Source organism: Lepisosteus oculatus, chromosome 10, assembly GCF_040954835.1.
Source record: "Lepisosteus oculatus isolate fLepOcu1 chromosome 10, fLepOcu1.hap2, whole genome shotgun sequence".
In the NCBI taxonomy this organism is placed as follows: domain Eukaryota; kingdom Metazoa; phylum Chordata; class Actinopteri; order Semionotiformes; family Lepisosteidae; genus Lepisosteus; species Lepisosteus oculatus.
The window spans coordinates 6,767,230-6,789,785 of NC_090705.1; the positions used below are offsets into that span (position 1 = coordinate 6,767,230).

At 37.0% G+C, this 22,556-nt stretch overlaps 1 long non-coding RNA gene across 1 annotated transcript in view; it reads right to left on the bottom strand.

Annotated features, from left to right (window-relative positions):
• The window catches only part of LOC138241379 (uncharacterized), a 49,235-nt gene extending 26,679 nt beyond the window's left edge, over positions 1-22,556 (bottom strand). The window contains exon 1 of the long non-coding RNA XR_011190603.1: positions 22,408-22,556. This is a non-coding gene — a long non-coding RNA (uncharacterized lncRNA). The remainder of the gene's footprint in view (positions 1-22,407) is intronic.

The window sequence follows — 22,556 nt, forward strand, 5'->3', positions numbered from 1 at the left end:
TCTTCATCAGGCGAAGTAGGCAGCTTGGTAATTAGGGCCCCACTGGAAGTTTTTGGTTTTCATCAGTTGCTTACCATTGCTCCTAAAAGCTAATGAATCATTTGGCATATGTTTCGGTCAGGCTTTTTAAATAAACATTTGCCTATACAACAGGTGTGTCAATAAGCATGTCCAGTAATGAGTTCAACATTAGTTGAATATACTCAATTTATTGTAAAAAATTGATTATGAATCTTTAGCTTTGTCAAGTTAAGTCAGGGATGTTTATATACTGTATACTGTACTATTTGTCTCTTCGTGTCATATCTAATTACCCAGTACAGAGTTTTAGGAAACCATTTTTCAACAAAAAGCCTGACAGATACAGTAAATGTTTGCTCTTGTATTGGCAGAAAGAAGCATGATCAAGCGCTTTGAGAAGCCACCTTTAAAGACGCTTTATAAAATAAAGTTTATTTTTATTATGAGTGCCCTACATTAGCAACCAGTAATGATAGGCTACTAAATTTAACTGTGGCATCGTGTACATGTGTTGGTGTTAAATACTGTAAATCCTATGAGTTAAGTCTTTTTTTCATTCAGAAAAACAACTGCAAATAGCAAAACATATTTGAGAATGTGTGGCAGTGGATAGGTTGCAATATTATTGCTTGTGAATGTAAATTACATTAGGTTCCTGGAACACACAGAGGACACTTCCCTGCTCTCTAATGTCATCAATCCACAAGGATGCTCTCTTCCTATCACCTTCTGGTCCCACAACTATTATATCTCTTTTTGCTCTGTTGACATTCAAAATATAATTTCAAAGAAGCACAAGCTTTTTAATCATGAAACCCAAGGCAAAAAAAAAAGGTATTAAAATCCACGTATGAATCATAAAATAAATATCCCAATAATAAAATAAATATGAAAATAAGTTATCCCATCTATGTTTAAAAGGAGCTGCAGAAGGATTTAATCCCTACCATGGCACCATGGAACATCGACAGTGCTGGAGTGCTGGAATATATTGGGATCTGTGAGATTACAAGGCATTTTATTTCATTTTGTTAATGACATCATAGCCATGTTATGTTTTTTTTAAATAATCCTAAACCAGAATGTAATACTGATCCAATAAATAATTTTGCTTCTATAATTGAATTAATAATATAATATAATACTGTATAATATAATATAATATAATATAATAAATTAATAATAATAATAATAATAATAATAATAATGTCAAAAATGGGCGGCACAGTGGTGCAGTGTTTAGCACTAGTGCCTTGCAGTGCTGGGATCTTGGGCTCAGTTCAGTCCTGGGGAGTTACTGTATCTGCATGCAGTTTGTATGTTCTCTCTATCTTAGCAAGGGCTTCCTCTGAGTGCTTAGGTTTCATCCCACAGTCCAAGGACAAACTGATAGGTTACTGGCTTTGGGGGAAATTGGCCTAGGTGTGAGTGTGTGCATGTCTCTGTGTGTGCCCTGCGCTGGACTGGGTGTCCCCTGCCTGATACCCCTTGCTTGCTGAGATAGACTCTAGCTCCCCCATGACTTTGAATTAGAAGAAGGTAAGAAAATGGATGGATGGATTGAAAAATTTCAAATATAAAGTAACTTAATCCACTGCATAACAGAGGTTCTTACAGTAGTTTTCCTTAGCACTTCACAATAAAAACATTTATGACCTGTAACTCGTCACCTTTTCTGACCTCTGCTTGTTCCTTTAGAAATATTGATTAACTTTATTGGTGAAGTACCTAGAATCCTTCCAAAAAATAATGCCTTCTCCGTTTTGTTAATTTTTTTACAACTATTAAGTCTATAAAAAAGTGATAATAACAGATCCCAACAAATTGCACTGTATTTTTATGCTCTTCTAAATTATTGTGTGATTCTAGGAGGACAGCAGGACAGTGTGAAACTAGGACTGGATGAAGGTGCATGAATTACATTTGTGAAACACTGAAATTTGGACATGTTTGCACATTGCTGTTTGCTGGCATTTCATCTGTCAGCCTTGCCTCAAGTATCATGAACACCCAATTCTGTGTTTAGGTCACTGTACAAATCATCTGGGTTGATTTACTGGTCTTCATCACAAATCCTGTCAGGAACTACTTAAAAAGGAGAGAGTAGTTTGAGGTAGAGAGTATTTGGAGGTAAAGAATTCTCTGAAGCATAACACACTTCAAGAAAATGACTATAAGATCTGAACTTTTTATATATTCTATTGGTTAAACAGGCTAAATGTTAAAAAGTGCTAAAGACAGCTTTAGCATAGTCTAAAAGCATTTATGAATTCCTGCTTTGGAACCTTAACCAATAACAGCAATAATATCTGATATAATTCTGTAATTAATATATTGAGGTATATGTTGCAGTAAGTAATATTTTAAGAAAACATGCACATAAATTAAAAGTAAACACCCTCATTGCCTAATGTGCATATTATTGGATTTCCAGTTGTATCAGTCGAGAAAAAGAATTTACACTATTCACATTAAGCATGTCACAATATTCTTAGATTCATGGTACCTGAAATTATCTCTGGCTACATACAGTATAAAGCAGCTCTGGAATTCAACACTCATAAATGAAGCCCAGTCATTAAACTTTCATTAATATTCATCATAAAATAAAATTTTGTCCATGTGTTCCCTAAGTTGAAGAATTCACAATAATACACTTAAGAAAAAACATACCAATATGTTTTATCAAACCCAGTCACACGTACATGCAGATTTGATTAGTTCATTTTCTAAAATATTTTAATTGCAACAGTACCTGCTAGAATTTCAAAAAGAAAAAAACTTGATCTATACCAAAATCTACTTTCTGCTTTTGATTGATTTCAGCCTCTTCTGGTACTAATTCAAAAGTACAATTATAGATATTCTGCATTCAGTTTGATCAGTGTCCTGATCAAATTCCTTAATTAGGCACAGATAAACAACTATTTTATGTGTTTTTAAATTAACCGCCTTTCAGATCAGTGTAATTCAGCACAAACACTAGAGATTGTTGTCGTACTCCTATAAACTACAAGAGAGAATTGTTCCAATACACAATATAAATCAATGTTACAGGACTAGCTCGTCTCATCAGACTCCTTCCTAATCTCCTTTTCTCCACCCTGATGCCAGTGCACCTGCTCTGCTGAATGCATTTTGCAGAACTCGAAACACTCAATGCTGAAAAACATTGTTTTCCTACTCACAAATTTGCTCACTGCAGATTCCACGCAAGCTTTGTTTATCAGTAATGAAAAGTTACACATTTTCTAAGCCAATATGCTGTATGTGCATAATACACTATACAGCCACATATCCTACACTTGGTGTAGTACTTCTCCTAGCAAAACCATTATAACAACACATACTGTACAGTATCAACGTACAGTATTAGCCTTAATGCTCCTGTTTTTACATTTTCAATGGTGTAAGAATTATTTTGCTAGTTAGAAGAGTTATAAATATATTTTGGAGTTGTTATAAAAAGCATTTACCAGCTGTTAGTAGAGTCATACATTTTAAATATTAATTCAAATTAACATATGCCTCTTCCGTCTTAAAATATCGTAGGATGTTAGCAATACAGCCGATGAAGCAGTGAGCTCCTGATTGAAATTTTCTAATATCCTTTGAAACATATTAAATTCAACATTGTTAACTCCCTTGTTTTGTTAAACATTTTTTACCCAAAGACAGAAAAAATAATTTGTGGATTGTGAATTTCTTTCACTTTTCTGTAAAAGATTCTTATACAACAGTATATATACAGTACTGTATATATAACCCCTCACCTTATACAGTATGTCAATGTTCTCTTTATGCCATTACTGTGAGATTTTTAAGCTTACCAAGCCTAAAATATGCCTGCACCATTAATTTTCCCTTGGAGTCTACCAAAGGGAAATCAAATACGTTTCCTTTAGCTTTTCTTATGTCGATGTCTTTTTTTGAGAAAATAAATTACTGAAGGACTTGAAGGCCAGAGTGCAAAAGGTATTCCTGAGTAGAAAATGGTATTTCATAATAGCACAAAGAAAAATAATACAGTTCAGAGGTGAAATAGAACACTACAGTAAGTATGAAGGAGAACAGAGAGCATATATACAGTACTTTAATCAGTTGCTTCCAATTATTTTTCATGCCACACATCCTGAAGGGGAACATTACAGACAATGGAGTTTGCAGATTATATTAGGCTAAAATGTTCAAAAATTTCTTCACAAAGGAATTTTTATAAAATAAGGAGCTCCTAACATTAACGTAACATTAAGGAAATTACATTGATAACTATGTCTATCAATGAATGTGCCTGTTAAAGCATATTTCATTTTTTTAATTTTGCTTAATTGAATGCAGAATTCTTTATTATATACTGTATGTCAAATGGTCATTAACAAAGTAAGCTGAATTGCAGTCAGAAAACTGCATAAAATGACACCTCAGACAAAAATCTGCCTCCTAAAAGAAATTTAAAGGAGATTGTAATTAAATGGAAATTGTAAAACATGTATACTGTACAGTTTCACACGTTTATAAAGGGTATTGGTTTGCTAGCCCATGTACTTAAAAATGCACTTACTTTATTTTCCAGAAACGAACGCAAAAGCCCTAACAAGTTCCTATTATTTTATAAGTGATATTTGGAACTTCAAGTCACAAGAACAGACTCTCTGCTGTAGGCAGTGTGTGATTGGATTGAGTCTGAGATAGATTTCAATCACCTTCCCTGGTCAGAACAATACCATTCTTATTGAAAACCAGTGGAACTCCGAGTTCAACCCTACACATCATTGTACTCATCACAACATCAGATGAGGTGTTATAAGCAAGGGATTAGGCTGTACTTGGCTCATAGCCTTGCAAAATACATGCCACGTCTTTTTCTGCTGCTAGCAGATATCCAATGTTTATTTCATAGAGGTACAGTGCCTTGCAAAATTATTCAGACCTTTTCTATGATGTGCCCATGCTGTGAAATTACAAAATGAGGTTCACATATTTTTAAATCTTCATCTTAATTTTGTATTAAGACCCTGAATGTTCAGACTGAAGACATCTTACACTGAAATAAGTTAGCGTAAATGTCAGCAAAAACTAAAGAGCAAAAAATGTAAATATGCTGATGTTGATTCAGATTCATGAACTCAATATTTAGTGGAAATACAATTGCCAACCATTATAGCTTGAAGAATTTGGGGTAACTCTTGACCAAATTTACATGCTGACTTGGTGCAATGCTTAGACACTCTGCTTTTTAAGTCTTTCCACAGAGTCTCAACAGGATTCAAGCAAGGACTTTGACTGGGCCCCTCAAGCACATTTACTGTTTCATTCTTAAGGCAATCCAGTGTAGTTTTGGCCTAATGCTCCGGATTATTGTCCTGCTGAAAGTTTAACTTTCATCCCTCTTTTAAGGCCGTGTCCCAATTCTTGCACTGTGCCCTAAACCCTTCCTCCAAATCTGCACGCGAGAATTCAAGGTGCACCCTTATGAAAAGGGTCATGGGGTATGACGTTACCCGCTGGTTACACGGCTCAGGCTCAGAATGCTTTCTGTTGTTGATGCTTCTTTTCCAGTGGCCAGGTGCATGTCTGCCGATCGTTTTTGTTTAATGAATTTTACATGCTCCGCTGGCAGTTTGATGAAATTGAGTTTCATCTCGTCTATCCCTGCACAAAAATAGTGACACGTCGCGTTCACTCATATTGAGAAGGCTCGGCTGAAAACGGGCCAAATAAACTAAGGATACCTTGTCAATACCACTGTGCGTTTTTGCACAGCTTGGTACTACTAAATACATTTCATATGGTCTGTGCCAGTATGAAAATGACAGTACAAGGACAATTACGTTCACGTTCATTCAATGTAAACGAAACGAGATAAATTTAGCAATACCTCAAAGCTTTGTACTGTAGCGCGGAAAGGTCTGCGAGGATGAATAACAGGAATATCCCCTCTTTTGACTAAGATCACAAGAGCTTTATTGTCCAACAGATGTCCAACAGATGTCCAACAGATCCAACACAACAACAGTAGCACGAACAGGGCCCACTAGGGTCATTCGGAGTACAGGTACATAACTATAGGGTGGAAGGTGGGTACAGGAATAAAGGGGTACAAACCGTAAATAACTATTCACACAGTAGTGATTGACAGTACTGACTCGCTGTAGTAGCAGCCAGGGAGTAGTAGCCAGGGCAGCTGACCATCTGGTGTGGAAAAAAAAGTTTAAATTTACTACCATGTGAATAATGTATTCTCCCTGGCAACTTCTCTCCGCTTTGATAGGGTAGAAAGTGAAATGTTACCATGCCGCAAAGAACTGGGGGTAATTCCCTTCAGCGGAGTCCGCTCCGATCTGGACTTCCGAGAAGGCGCGCTGGTAAGTACCCTTGTCAAACACATTTAGAAATGGGACACCCCTGAGCCCTTGCGGACTTGAGCGGGAATGCACATATGACGGGTGCCAGACCATGAGTGTGCATATTGGGACTGAAAACCAGGGACTGAGGCGGACAGGCTTCGCAGACGTCTCTGCTTTATTGTACATAACTCGTAACTGGCACAGAACGGCAAAAACCCCGCCAAGGCAGCCAAGTGCCGTAAAACGGTAACCCCCGAACCAAAAGCGCAACAGCGTCGGGGAACCCAAACGGACGCTGTGTGCGACATAACAAATTGTATGGTACTTTGCTCCATCCATTCTACATATATCTGAGAATGACACAATGCTGTGGTGATTGACACCTCTTCCTCACAGCTCTTGATTACCAGGTTCCATTTTGAAATGTGGTGCCCTCTGTATTGAGTCCCCCTCTGTGTTTGTGTGTAGAGTGTTTTGTTGTATTTTTCCAAAGATGGGGTTGGTCAAAATAATTAATCTGACTGCAGTGAGTCAGGTGGCTAAGAATATTTTCTGTACTGCTGCTAAGGACTGATGGCTCTTGAGGTAAGCATTGCCTTTAGTTCATGATGGTGCAGTACCTCTGTGAAGTTGCTCTCACCATACAGACATGGATCATCTGTCTCACTAAGTAATTGCAGATGGTTCCCCTCCTAAAGCATAATTATTGTGTTTACGTTGGTTGTGAGTCATTATGGGAACTCAAAAGTGTTAGCATGGTGAAAGGGAGAGGATAGCACCAGCATTTCCAAAGAACAGCATAGGAGCAGTAGTTAGAGGGATGCAGAATTCAGAACCAAGGTGTTTCAGTGAGGGCAAGATACAGAAATGAGCTGTGTACCTGAATCTGAAGAGGCGAGTGGGAGAGAGATGCAGAAACCAGCCACTGTAGCCTCTGTGACCTGGGTGACCAAGCAGCAACTGGAGTACTTAAAACACAACAACAGTCTCCAGGGACCTAACTGGCATCGTTGCCTAAGATCCCAGACAGGAATAAATAGGATTAGTCTCTGCCCTGGCCTTTGTCCTTCTGCATCCTACAGTATACCCCCACTTAACAGGATTTTGCTGCCCTACACGTACACGGCTTAGAAAATAGATTTAGAGGAAATCTATTTAATGTTCTAATGTGTAAGAAATAGGGCAGATAATCCAGAATGAAAAGGAAGCAAAAAAGATTTGGTCCAAAGGAAATGAAATTGCAGACACTGGTACAGTGCAGCCATAGTGCTGGAGTGGATACTCTGAACATCCTTCAGAAGAGTTTTGATTCTTGGCTTTATTGTTTTCAGGAGGTAGGAAGATGCATTTCTTCTCCATTGTGAGGTGATTTTCTTACTGCTGGGTCTTTATTTGAGAGATTTATTTGCTAAGGGTTTGTTTCATTTCCTTCACTAATGTTTGATGGTTTTAAGGGTTTTTTTTAAATTTATTTAAGGGTTCATTTTTTATGACTGTTACGCACAGAAGATATCACTTTGCCACTTAGAGTAGCCACTGGTGTATTACAAATACCCCTGAAGTGTTTGCATTTATTACATGGTGGTAATAATAATTCAGCACTTTTCTTCATTAAAACATCTTATAGGAAGAAGGAGGTTACATCATCTGCAGCACCTTAGCATGCGGCAGTCATTCTGCACCAATAGTACAGGCTCATTACCCAGCAGATATCATGAAGGACTGAGGAATTACTTGGACAAATGAACTGCAAGACTTTCCAATGACTCTTTAATAATCTCAAGTAGTGATATGGCCCAACTTACAGTGCCTTGCAAAAGCAAGCCTAAATTAATTTATGTGCACAAAATTATGGCGATGAGCCACACAGTAAGTTATGTGGGCTCTGTGTGCAAATAATAGTAAATTGCATGAGTTCAGAATGAATACACCAATCTTCGGTCTGAGCAATCATGTTTTCAATATAATATTTAGTCTTTAAATTATGTGTATGCATACTTTTGTAACTTCACAAAATGGGATACCATTGGAGGGATCTGAATACATTTGTAAGTCACTGTATTTTGAAAACATACACATTCCTGAGGTTAAACAAAATTGTCTCACTCAGAACATAATCTTTTTTACCTTGTACAGAGAAGGTTATAAGAAAATGTGATTGAAGTGTTTGAAATCCTTAAAGGCATTAGCCCATCGGACGTCTTCAGGGTGTCAGGAACAAGCTACCAAGCCATTATAGCTCAAAACCATGTCTGTTCTCAAGACACAGCTGGATAACATCTTCAGATCAATTAGTTACAAAATGAGCTAGATGGACTAAATGGCTACCTATTGCTTGGAACCATTCTTAAACAGGTAGGAAAACAAGAACACAACCTCACAACTCCTTTGTGGGGAAAGTGCTTTCAGTTTACAGTTTTAAAAGTACTTCCTCATAGTTTCCACATGTCTTCTCTGGTGTCTGTTTCTGCCTTAGAGGATTTTGAATACTAATATTATTAGTTCCTCACATTGCATAAAAGATGTATTTGGTCTGTCGACATCGACACCTATCTTTTTTTCATTAATAGCCTCTTCTAGCTCACTATAATAGTTTATGTTTTTGCTACCTGCCTGTAACTCTGAACTTGTCTACATTAAACGTGGTTCGTTATCTGTAGAAAAAGACAGAGGAAGCATCTTCTGTGATGCTAGTCCTCCAGTTTTGGTATTGTCTGCATACTTAAGTAGTAGTTGCTAACCATGCCATAATTTAGATCTAAAAAGAAGAGCAGTAGTCCTAATACAGATTCCTGTGATACTCCCCTAATTACATCTCCCCAGTTTGAACTTTTACCTCTTGTATATAGCCTCTGCTATACTGCCTGCAATTTGAGAATTAATGGTTCATGAGAAACTTTATCAAAAGCCTCCTAAAATTCTAAATATACTATAAAATATTTTGTTCTTATTCATAACACTGTGTTTTCCTTTACCATTACCAAATACTATTAATTTCTAAATAAACACATTTCTGGTCAAGATGAAAGAATGTCACTTACCATTTCATTAATACTGCTTCCAGTAACATTCATTTTCCTTATTTTCAGACTACACACAAGTACCTAATCTCTAAAGAGCCTCTGTCACTACTGTATTTATTTTTCACAGCCTGAACTACTTACTTTTCTCACTTTTCCCACCATATGAGGAGAGAACTGCATGAATTTTTGCCAGATTTTTCCCATACAGTCTTCATGTTAAATTGATCCCGATGGCAGGCTTCTTTAGAGACTCAATGTTTTAAAATAATATGCAGCCATCATCTTGTCCCTTTTAAATATGAGGTAGATGCATACCCCTATCCACTGTCTTGACAAATTATCCTCAATTTCCTGCGTCTTGAAATTTGATAGGGCTAAAGCAATCACTGGAGAGATGAAAGTCATTACCCTCCTTCACAGGTTGCAAAAAGCTCAGTGCTCACAGAACACTCAGTATTTTAATTTGTGAAATGTTTGTATCAAAACTAATCCAATACTAAGTAACCATCATCCTCTCCTCTCAGCACTCATGATTCTTAAAGTGATACAGGCGATGAAAAATAAATTTTCTATGTACCTGTTTTACTGTAGAACGCTGTTTCTAAGCCTCATTGCAATTCCACTGAGTATAACAAGGTGCTATAGGCCCCATAAATCATGTTTCCCTACACATATGAACTGCTGGGCTTAATGACCTACTGTAGTTTCTTTCTGTTGCAGATTGTGTGCATCAGAACTAATGTGCGTTTGTTACACACAGCTACTGTCCACTAACATTTTAAAAGACCTAATATGCACAGTCTCAATATCTTCCCAATTAAACACAAGGATGTAACACAATATGACATTATTAAGTTAAACCTTTATTTATTTGTGGTCATAATGAATTGCAACCTCTATACATAATTTTAATTCTTTAGGGGAGGTAATTGGGAGCTAAAAATACTTTTTCAAGTTTATATTTTCATGAATTAACTGCAATACATACAATGATACACAGTACAGGTGTACCTATAAATCAAACCCAAAAGATGCATGTCCTTGCTTTGGAGCATAAGCACTAAGCGTTAATTAATGTAATTACACTACTTACTATTAACATTTAGAGCTTTACAATGGTAGATCAACTAATAATGGCAATATCAAGAGTGTACACTGGACATGAGGTTTCAGAAGTAGACTTCTAAAGCAGCTGCATTTACTGCTTTAATCTACTGCTTTAATCTAGCCTTCATGCTTGGTTTGCAGATCATCAATCTCATGACAAATTGCCCACCAGGAAAGAAAACACTTGAATTTTTCACCCTGTAGTGCTACCAATCCTATGGATGACTGGTGGAGAAACCAGTAGTAGTTTCTCTCTTTTCTGAAACTTTAGAAGGTTAGCTCACTATACTTTATCCTATTTATCCAATAAACTTTATCCTAAATGACAAATTTGCTAAGTTTCTTTTCTCTGCAGGGCTCATTTAAAATTCCCAGCCGGTTTTAAGTGAAAATTTTGATTTTTTTTAAATTGTTTGAAGCAATATTGTCTCTATTTTGATGGAGTATGTGCTTACATTAATAATGACATTAATTTCTCTGCCGGAGCAAAATACTTTGAACACCTCTCTTTCCAGTAGCCCTTCACATTAAAATGGAGGGACCTAGGGCAGTGTATATAAAAAAGCAGGATTCAAGGCATCTGCTATAGATTTTTAGCATACAGTATGTTGTTTGCTCAGGTCAAGATGATGGGGATACGAGGATGTTGTTGCCGGGCAGGCTGTAAGGGTGCTGTCATGTACAGGAGGATTTGCCTTCAGAGAAACTCAGGCTTGGGTTTAGATGAGGGAAATCTTGGTTTCAGGTGTTCCTACAATTTCTTATTGCTAAAAATCTGAGATTAACTGACTTAATAATTTTCTAATAATTATTATTAATTGTTGTGTATGGAAGACTGTATTTGTCTGATATTTTAGATTGACGTTAAAGTATGAGCACTGAAGTCTCCAGCTGTTGACTGTGTTTTATTAAGCCTCTTTGAAAGTCAAGGGGTGCAAATACATTTTTTTAATTAATGGAATTTAGTTGTGTCAAACAAAAGAAAGGAATTTATATCTACATAATTTATGCTGTTCACATTATTTAAATGCATTACAAATTGATATTATATCAGACATGGAAGAATCTTAGGAAATCACAGATCATTACCCAGTCCCTATTTCCCTATTATCAATTAAAGACTCCTCAGCTTCAGGGTTGTTATTCACCTGCAATGTTCTTCAGGCAAAAAGAACAAAGTGCATCAGACCCACTTTGCAGACATGGATCACAGCAGCTAGAAATCTAGCTACACTAATGTTAAAATAATTTGAACTCACTCTCTTCTTTTCTCACCTACCTCTATTTTTTTTAACTCTGTTATTCTTGAACCTTTTTCTTAGAAGCACTTTAAACCTTTTTTTTTTCTTTTAGGTAGTCAAAGTGGAGTAGTTGAAGTTATTATGAAAATAATTTTGTGCTGTTATAAATGTATTTATTTATTTTTTGCTGAAATATGTTAACAAAAGTATGTTTGAATTGTAATTTTCCTTTTATCTCTGTTTTACCAAAGCTGTGCTCTTCCTACATCACTGACTAAGCCAGGGCAATGCTGTTTAATTCACATGAGCCTTACACATCTTTTCCTATTCTAACTGCCTGTGGCTGACACATCACTCATCCCTTTCTTTCCTACCTGAAAAAGTTTCTCAGGCCAAAAAAACACCAGTTCCTTACATGGATGTTACTTTCTCCACTGCGTCAAGAGAAGAGTATGTCACGCCTTCCTCATTCAAGAGGGCTGCTGACACTGAATGTCTACTGGTCGAGCCTCCAGGGAGATTTTGGGACCTTTCCTCCAGCTTGCCGCAAGATTTGCTCTCATCTCTGTGCTCTCGAGAGTGATATTCCTTCTTCAAAGGAATTCCTTCTTGCAGACGAAGACTAGTTTTACGAGATCGTCTCATGTACAGTACCAACAGTTTTAGATAGAGCTCATAAAGGCTCGATTCAGTCAGCAACATCTGACCTGAATGTGTTCCTGACTTTAAGTAATACATTTTTAGCTAGGACGATCACTTTAATATTCATCCACAGCATGACAGAGTAGGTTTCAAAAATTAATTTGATGGATGATACTGAAACAGAATAAGTTCAAACTCATTTTCTCCAGTATAGCTGCATGAAACTATAGATTAAAGATGTCTGGCATAAAACATCAAGCACAAATGGTGTCCTTTAAAAAACATTAATAAGTCTCTTTTGGTGTAAGCATATAATAATGAACTGGTGTACCTTTAGTATTTCCCAAAGCCATACGCTATACTGTATATACTGTAATGGATGGGGAGTAAACTAGTTACACCATCATGGATTATAAAAGGGCCATTCAACACTCAGTACCATTTAGCCAAAACAGGCTAGTAAATCACAGTGACGGCTTACTCAGACCACCTGCTGAGTGGCTATGCTATATCTTGAGAGCCCACTGCAGGTTAGGAGATTGTTTGGAGTGTCCTCATGAAATGCCAACAATCAGTCTGTGGTTTTGGCATAACGCGGACCTTGTGACGGATTAAGAGATCAGTTGTGGTGAGCCAGGAACTGGTGACTGGTGTTGACCATCCATAGTCACATATGATGAACCTCTTATCTAGGAGGTAGAGGTACAATGAGATGGAGACCTCAGGGGAAGACCAGGTCCTGGGTGATGGGGGGCAGGAGGGTGAGCAATGCCTCTTTTACACGATGCCTGGTGATCCAACATGGGACTTCTCACTCTGGTAGGTGTCCCGAAAGATAATCCCCCACGGGACCAGGATCTCCAGTCTCACTATTTCATCATCATTGGATGTGCAATAGGGCCAGGAGTCAGGCCTGGGACACCATGGCTTTGAGGCCACAGAATCTTCTGAAGCTGCTGAACACAGACTACAGGACCTGAGGCCTGTCCACAAACTTGACTTAACCACAGCACCTTCAGAGGTCTTAAGCAGTGGGGACGGTTGCCCCATGGAAGAGCTGTAATGACCCATGAATCTGACACTAGAGGTCGCCAAAACACCCCCCCTCCCCCCCCCCCCAAAAAAAACGCTAAATGTGAAAAACCTTTTTTTTTGCAAGGCATTGTCTCCAAACGATCCTAAAGTAAATATTTAAAATTAATAAGCCGTATTACACAAACATGGTGAAAAGCATATTTGTAACATTTGTGATAAATGTTAGGTCATTTCTTGAATGTGGCTAAACATATATGCTAAATAATGCATGTTAATCTTTTGATCTGAAATACTAATTTAATTAGTACACAGCAAAAATGACAAATGTGACACAAAACTTTTCACTGTAATTCAGTTCAGAACAAGAGCTTTGGACGGTTATATGAATCTATCAAAAGGTATTGCACACCAAATTTACAATGGGAGTTTTCCTTTTAACTAAGACCAGATACAGTACATTAATAAATGACAAACAAGGCATGCGTTGCTTTGTGTTCTGTTTTTCAATAAACATTTACCTGCCGTTAGTTTTTAATATCTTTACTAGGAATGTGGTCATTTGCATAAGTTAATTATTCTTTTGGTTGTTTCTTTTTCTCTTCCTGACCTATTTAACTGTGGGTTATAAACTGCTGATGTGGAAATAAGCTGCAATTGAGTAAATAGTAACAATTTTCCCTGCTACTTATTACATTAATGCCTTGAAATTGAACATTTGAAAGAGAATGTGTGGTATATGCTGCTTTTAACTAATCAAAACTGCCACCCGAACATTGCAATAATAATCAGGCATCTATCATTTTATTATTTTAAATACTAGGTAGCATTCCAATCCATTAAATAATCCTTACTCTTTTCAATGGTACTTAACAGAAAAAAGGTCATTTCAATCCATTTCTACTTTCTCTGTTGAATATTTAGTGAGCCATTAACAAAACACATTTATAACTATGCCTACAGTACTAAAATGTCTTTATGTAATCTAAATGTTATAAAAGACGTGTTATTGAATTTGTAAATAATTGCATTTTATTGAATAACAATGTGCAATCCAGTGCCCTGTTCCAAAATACCTCAGCTTTTAAGGGTTAGGAATTATGTTGCAGGATTTTAGCATGTTATATTTTTGCAAAATGCACTTTTAGAAAAGCATGTTCTTCTTGTTCTATCATTATATTGAGTGACAATATCAATGTTGCAACATTGTTTTTCACAAGGCTTCTGTAACATTATTCTGTTTCATGTACAGTACACAAGCCAAACTTTGTTTAAACTGCAGAGAGCTGCAATATAGATGTACTATTTATGAGAAAGGCTGTCACATTCAAACACAAATTTTAATGAGCATATTATTGCACTTGTGTAAAATTAAAATGCTTCAAATTCTTTGTCATAAATCGGTATTTAACTTGCTCCAACAAATTGAGTTGAGGCATCTCATTTTCTTTAGTCATTCTCGTGTAATATTTCAATGTAGGTTTTTGCAGTTTGGTTTCCATTCATACTTTGTAATGTCATTGGCTTTTACATCAGCATATTGTGAGTGTCTCATTGGAAGAACGTCTGTTGTGTATTTGTACTTTGGTGTTTTGTGATCTAGAAATTACTGGCAGGATACCTTCATGAATTCTTGTCATATCTATCTGGGAGTAAGTGTGAAGCAATATGAAGTGCCTAGTCGAGGCACATGCTGGAGAAATTCTGTGTTCTGTGCATTCTGTGTTTCCGAAAAGGTTAGATATTACTTTATATTTTCTCAGCAGAAACAACAATTGTAAATTTGACAACAGGCATAATAAAATATCACTGTGTGAAAAAGTTCTAAGAAAATTGATCTTTGAACTCTAATGGGAGGCTAAGTTTTCTTGTTGTTTGTTTAGAGTTGCTGTAGGACTTGATTATCATAATTACAAAATGAAGCAAAAGCATCGTCCTTTTTTGATGTGCAATCACTTACGAGGTCTAATTATAAAAGCTCTTCAATTAGAGCACATTAAAATGAAACTGTAAACAGCAGATGTGCCTTCCAATTTATATACAAAAAAGGGAATGAAATTTGCTTGCATGAATTTCTAGTTCTTGTATTTATTTAATTATAAAAGTGTAATACTGGACAAAAGCATTTATGTGATTATTTTTTTGCGTCAGCTTGTGCTGAAGGTAATGAAAATCATAAGCATACAACTTCATTACATCCTGTTGTTTTTTTACAAACGTTAAGTGGTGATAGACTGGTAAAAGAAGTTGCTACAAGTTTAAAACCTTTCTCTAATTTCCACTTTTTCCACTGAAGAACATCACGTGATTTTGTTTTTCTTTAAAAAGACAGTGGCAAACAAAAAAAAACTAGCAGGGAGCAGGAGAAAGAAAAGAAAGCAAGGACAATTTTCCTCAACAGCAGAGGGGCCGTGACTCAATTGCATGTTAAAGAAAAGCACATTCAAGTTTCATGGCTCTATAGCCTTCCTATTCAGACTTTGACAAACACAAGCCCAATGATTGATTGTGGTCTGATAAATAAGATCCAGCAACAACTGCCCAGAAATTTCACCTGCACATTACCCCTAGGTAATTGCTCCCTGGCTGCACACTGGGCATAACAAATCTAGACATACTTCCAATATCATTACCCAGAGATACCAGCAACAATACAGTCTTATTGCAATGCAGTTTCAAATGATTTTATACAGAGGCTTGCTTTGCACAGCTGTTGGGAGCCCCATTGTAAAGCTCTTTTTTTAAAACTGATAACCTTTTGAAGTACGTAACTGTGCTCTGTCTTTAGTAGATTGCAAAGCTCTTATTCAGGATTTTGGTTTTGTTTCCCTTTGTTATGTGACTTCAAGCCTGTCCGCAGTGCTTTCCTAATGTTATCTTGACAACTCTTGCTTATCCTTATTGGCACCATTACCTTATCAAACTCTGGGTATGTCCACTGAAACTTTTAAAATTCATCTGGCATCAAAGCAATTATGCTCTGAATTAATCCCCCAGCACCCACATGAGTAATGAGAATGCTTTGTGATGAGTTAATCCCTCCCTACAAAAAGGTCAGTGAAGAAGTCACATTACACAACACGATCTGTTTCAACATATATCATTCATAGTGTCTTGTCTATGTGATCTCATCAAGCATCAGGTCTTCAGTTCAGGGCAGAATTAACTGCATAAAAGCATCAATCTAAGTTGAACATTGATTGATACGATTAAAAACCCATAACTTTTCCACGATCCTATTTATTCATGGTGATTTAAAAAGAAGAAAGTCTCCAAGGTTCGACTCTGGTCAGAATTCTAAATAACCTGCTAAATGTTTATTCACATTTAATTCTGAATATTACTAATTGGGTTAAGGAACAAACAGCATAAAATACACTTTAAGTAAAACAAAAAATATTTAAATATTAAATGAAAGTATTATCACTCTATACAGAAACATTGTACACAAAATGTTTAAAAAATTAAAATTAAAATGAAAAAATAGAAATTCAAAGAACGAAAGTTAAATTAGCCATTATTTAGTCTTTACGTGTTTTAGACAAAGTCTTGGTGTTAAAGTGATTAATGATTTTTAGCCATGCCGTAGAAAATACGGTGCTTGTAATTCTGATGGCTTTTGGCCCACACACACCAATATATCCATTAATAAACTTTAATTTTTCTCTAATGAATGAGAACCCTTTTTCTAATAATAGATCTGTCACTGGAAGGGAAGGAAGGTGGAGGTAAAATGAATAATGTAAACATTTTTATATGTGTGCCATTTAGAGACAATGGAGGCATGTTCCCACCTTGATAGAACTGAAATGTAGCGCCCTGTTGTCAACTGGTGACAAATTATTTGCATATTCCGCATGTTATCACAGGAGATATAGAATTGCAGACCAACCCTGTTATGAAAACCCATCTCAGATGAATGTGATGGATGTGGAGTGGAGTTTAAAGAAAAGTGGCAGCACTCCTGGTCAGAAGAGATACAGGCAGCACTTGAGTGTACAATATAAAATTATATAGAGAATTAAAATACTGCTTCAAAGCAATGCTGAACTTCTTCATTCATTAAAAGTGTGCATTTTAATTTGCTTCAGGCAATTTCGATTTAAGTGCCTAAGTATTTTGAATTTTAGAGCTCACAGGATTTGTTCAAATAGATACCCACAGATTTGGTGTTACATCCCAGTACCCAGTAAATGGAGGTTAAGCGATGTTCAGGAGAGACAACAACAGACAAAGTCAATTTCCCGGTGTTTTAAAGCATAATCATTATATATTTTCACTAAATTCTGTATACAGTATATCTACTGTATAGCACTATTGTTGCATGCATGTTATTTCACACACTGAATGATTCATCCAAAGAGCAAACAAGACAGAAGGAAAGAGAAACAAGACAGAAATAAAAGGGAAAAAAATACTGTACTTGTCTCGCATTTTGCCTCATGTATTATTTATTATTTATCTATACATAGTCTGTGCTCCAAATCTATTCATCTATCTGTGGACAGTACACCAAACAACAACGAAAGAGAGAACAAGACAGAGTGAAAAAGAAAAATATGCTTCTTGTCTCACATTTGCTTCATGCATTATTTGTGTATAGAAAGACTGTGCTCCAAATGACAAAAAACAAAAGGAAAAATATATATTTTACCCGTCTCTCATTTTGTGTTTTGCATAATTCAAGTACCTATACCTCTTAGGACTGAATAAAACAAACGAAGCAACCAAGAAGAAAGAAGGAAAAGAGAACTTCGACACATGTCTCTGCATAACGTCTCAAACTGAACAAAGCAAACTGAGACAGAGCGAAAGGAACTCAGCTAAGTCCTTTTCAAAAATATTCCTCTGTGATGAAGAACTTTTCCTATTAATGCAATCAACGGACATCAAAGACAGGAGTCCAGCTAGGTTGCAAAGGACTCTCTACAATCGTGACATTACCTTAAATTAATGCACCAAAAAAATCTATCTTTACATCTATGAGATCACTTACAGGCAAGCTCTGTCATCCAGCACACTTCTGCCTCTTGCAATAATGTCACTTAGCATGCCTCTAGATGCCAATGATAAAAAGAACCCCAAGGTTGCCCCTATTGGCACCCCCATCTTTTGTTCCTGTTTCCTCTTGTATTCCTCATCCTCCTGACCCTCCTGTTTATTAATTTAATCTCTACTTTCTCCTGCTTTCTTTGCTGCTTCTATCCCAGGCACTCAACATGATCCTATCACAAGATATTTAATAGTTTACACCCCGGTTATCTCCCTCCCTGCTGCTACTGACACTAATTCTTCAGCCCGATGGCTGTCTGGCGTCCTACCTACCTGCTCAGTCAGCAGGGGCCCTACGGTATTTAATGTCTACATTTCTTCCTGATCCTGTCCCTGGTGTCCAACACAAACAAATTCCTTGGGTGCCTTCGGTCCCAGGTTCCTCCCTCTCAGCAGCTACTCATTCTGATGCCACACCCTCAGCCCCAGGTCCTTCCGGCGTCCCACCTCTGGCTCAGTCAGCATAAGTGCTACAGCTTTAATTTCAGCTTGGTCTTTTCTGACTTAATGTCTGCCTTTTCTTTTTGCCGTTTTTTTATCCCTGATGTCCAACATAACCCAGCACTGGTGCTCTTGGCCGGGTTCCATCCTCTCGGGCCCTGCTGTCAAGATACCAACTTTTCTGCCCCGAGTCTGTCTGGCGTCATACCATAGGTCACGATGCAACACCTCTGGTGGTTCCAGCCCCAGGTTTCTCCCTCTCGATGCCATAGTTTTGGCCCCTGGTTTGCTCATTGTCCTACTTATTTAGCAGATGTGCTGCTGCTTTTAATGTGTGCCTTTCCTCCTGCCGCTATCCTCAGCATCCAACACAGCCCCAAAACCTTTGGTGGTTTCTGCCCTCTCATCCCTAACTCTTAGCCCCTATAACTCCTGCAGCTCTCTTCTCAGCCACAGATCTATCTGGCGTCCTACTTCCAGCTCTGTCATCAGATGTTCTTCAGCTTGTAATGTCTGTCTTCCCTCCTGCCACAGCATCTGGTGGGTTTCATAGTCAGTATTCAATTGCATAGCAGGACAGATTGATAGGATGTTCACAGCTCTTTGATGAGTGCCTGATATCCCACATATAATACATAACCAACAAGAAACATATAGAAGACAAGAAAATATGGAGGTTCAGCTCATTCAATCAGCTTAATTAACTGAGAGTAGAACTGAATTGACTTTATTAAAATAGTCAGCTATACTTCTCAGTCATTCTCTCCATGATTATAGAGAAATTATTATTATTAGAGTTCATAGTGGAACTCACAGTTTAGAATTCAATATCCCAATACTTTTTACATGTTTAATTCTGTTTTAGCTACGTTGAATATTATATAGTTCACTGGGACACTAAGCATATTTTGAAAATGAGGAACAATATACAAAATATACCAAAATGCTCCTTAAAAACAATTTGTTTAACATTGCTAACATCATACACTATGAAACAACACCAAACATAGCATACTGTTAAATACCTAATTGTAAGTTCAATAATAATGTACATATACATATACTTAATTTATAGAACAGGATGAAGACTTTGTAATTACACATTTTAATTTCCTAGATTGTGGTATTTTCTTAATTTATCTCAACTAATGGTATGTAAATAGCAAATGTGTTGTTTAACACGAAGAAGCTCAGAGCAGCACCGTATGAAACATCCACAGTAAACTACACTTCTGATATAAAAGAACCTGACAGGGTTAAGCCCTGCCTTCTATACAGTTCTGTCGGTTTTCTGAAGAAAAGAGACATCCCATCAATACATGTTAGAGGAAAGTGATACCTGTGTACCACTGACATCAAGTCATTGACAGATGGCAAGATGATGCTGGACACCACAGGTATTGCAGTCCTGGTAAACAACAAACGCACATTAAGAAAAACAGAAAGAGCATTTGGGTAAATAAAAAAAATACATTTAATTAAAAGACTTACAAAAACAGCTATGGGCCGACACGTTAAGTGTGATGCTGAACAGTATATTCTCACATGTTGCCAGTGTTTTTCAGTACAGCTCAGACGTGTTCAGAGCTCCCTCTAGCGTATGTCAATTAAAGTACAAGTAGGGCTTGAATTGCGAGAAGATACTGTATGAATTGCAGTTTTACTGAACTGTACCTGTATGGTAAATGAGAGAGCACATCTTTTCCATTATTTCTCATTATTTAGTACAGTCACAGCGCAGTCCAGTGAAGGTTTGAGATGCGTGTAATTGTAACGAAAATGGCCACTTCCGGAGAACACTGAATGAGACACACACGGGGTGGATTTCCCACAATGCCCCGAATTGCAACACTTTTCCAGAGGTTTTTATAGGCCCATTCTAGCCCTGTTATTACCATGAACGGGGGTTAAAGAGCCTGCATTCTACTTGCAGTATCATCCAGTGGCTATTCTTGATGATGTGGTCCCGCCTTTCAGCTACAGTATTTCTGTGGTGTCACATACAACAGCAGGTGTCTGTTCTAAAAATTATCTAAAGCCAGGTCAGGAGGCCAGGTCAATGACCCCAGGCCAGAGCCGGATATCTACACCACAAAATCAAAAGTGAATGATCTAAGCACTGATACAATTATGCTATTTAAATAGGATAAAAAAAAGTATCCATTTATGAAACTACAATTTTTTTATACGTTTTCACAAACCTTGCAGTTTGATATCATACTGTATTTGAGTTCATAACTCAGTAAAACAAAAACTCTTGCTCTCTTTTGCGTGAGTGCGTTCAGAGTCTTACTCACTCACCAGATTACAGGTTGCTTAATGCTTGGTTGCTTGGTGTTCCTGCCTTTCCTGTGTGAGTCACACAGTTAGGGTAAGCTTTCCTGCAAGGAAATTTTCATAAGCATTTCAGCAATTACAGGGGGTGTCAGCACACTCAAAAGAATGTAATGATTTGAGATACTAAAGCGACTTACTTTCTTTTACATTTTGCATTCGTAAATGCATGGCCTTTAAACTGATCACCTACCAAGGTCAAAATGAGCAATTTAGTCTGTAAGAATCCCATCTGTTCTTATCTCCTGTCATCTCTTATCTCTCAAGGCTAAGCTTCATGATATTTTTTCAGTCTTAAAGTCCAAATTACACATTTTTGCTTTAATCAATCTAACTGATCCTTGTGAGCTATTGCACTCGTTATCCTTTAAAAGCAAAATTACAGTATGTCCTTATTAACAAAATGTTACTTTACACAATAATCAAAAACACAAAGAATGTATTGACTGGGCAGTTTAAATCCTGTTTCTCATTGAGGAGAGTTTTGCTTTCTGAAATCTTGACGATTTAGATGTTTTAATACTGAAAAACATACAAAGTACAAAAAATTTTACTGGTTTTGAAACTCACTTTTGTTTTACTGTCTTCAGTATACTTAATGACTGTAGTGATGGTGCTAAAATCAAAATCTTTGGGGAAGTTAAGACACTTCTGGAGACTTTAGAGATACCGATTAGCTTAGTCAGCTTGTTGCTGGAACGTGACCAGAGCACCCCGATAAAGCTCACAGAAATACAGGGAAAACTGCATACTCCAAATAGAAGGCACCTCAATTTTGTGTTTTTTTTTCCCCTCAAATATGTTTACCAAAACACAGCTAACATTAGTGATAAAAGATCTGGGGGAGACGAATCAAATCTTGGTTGCTCTCATGATGCACCATTTTCATCTCTAAAGAACGTGGTTTCGAAAAACGCTGTTACATTAATTCAGTCTTTCATTCAAAATACTCTGTGCTGTGCCTTATGTTTCATATTTTAATTAAGGGTACACAGTTTCACCCACCTGCTTGAGAATTGGCTTTTGTTGATTCTACTATCTATTCTGTCCAGTACAAAAGCATTACACAGTTTATATTATTTTCTGAAAAGAACTCAGTAGGTGTTTCTCTGGGACTTTTGTGACTTCTTAAGTGATACTAAAGTGGTTAACTAAACGCACACTTACTCAGTATCATGCTCATCAAAAGTGCATATCCAGCAACCAAAACACACTCTCTCTCATCCTAGCGTTAATCCCGCATCAGCAGGGTCCGCTTGTCGGCACGCCCGTCTCCATTTGGTGATTTGAACCAAATCTTTGAGCTGATGTTGCCA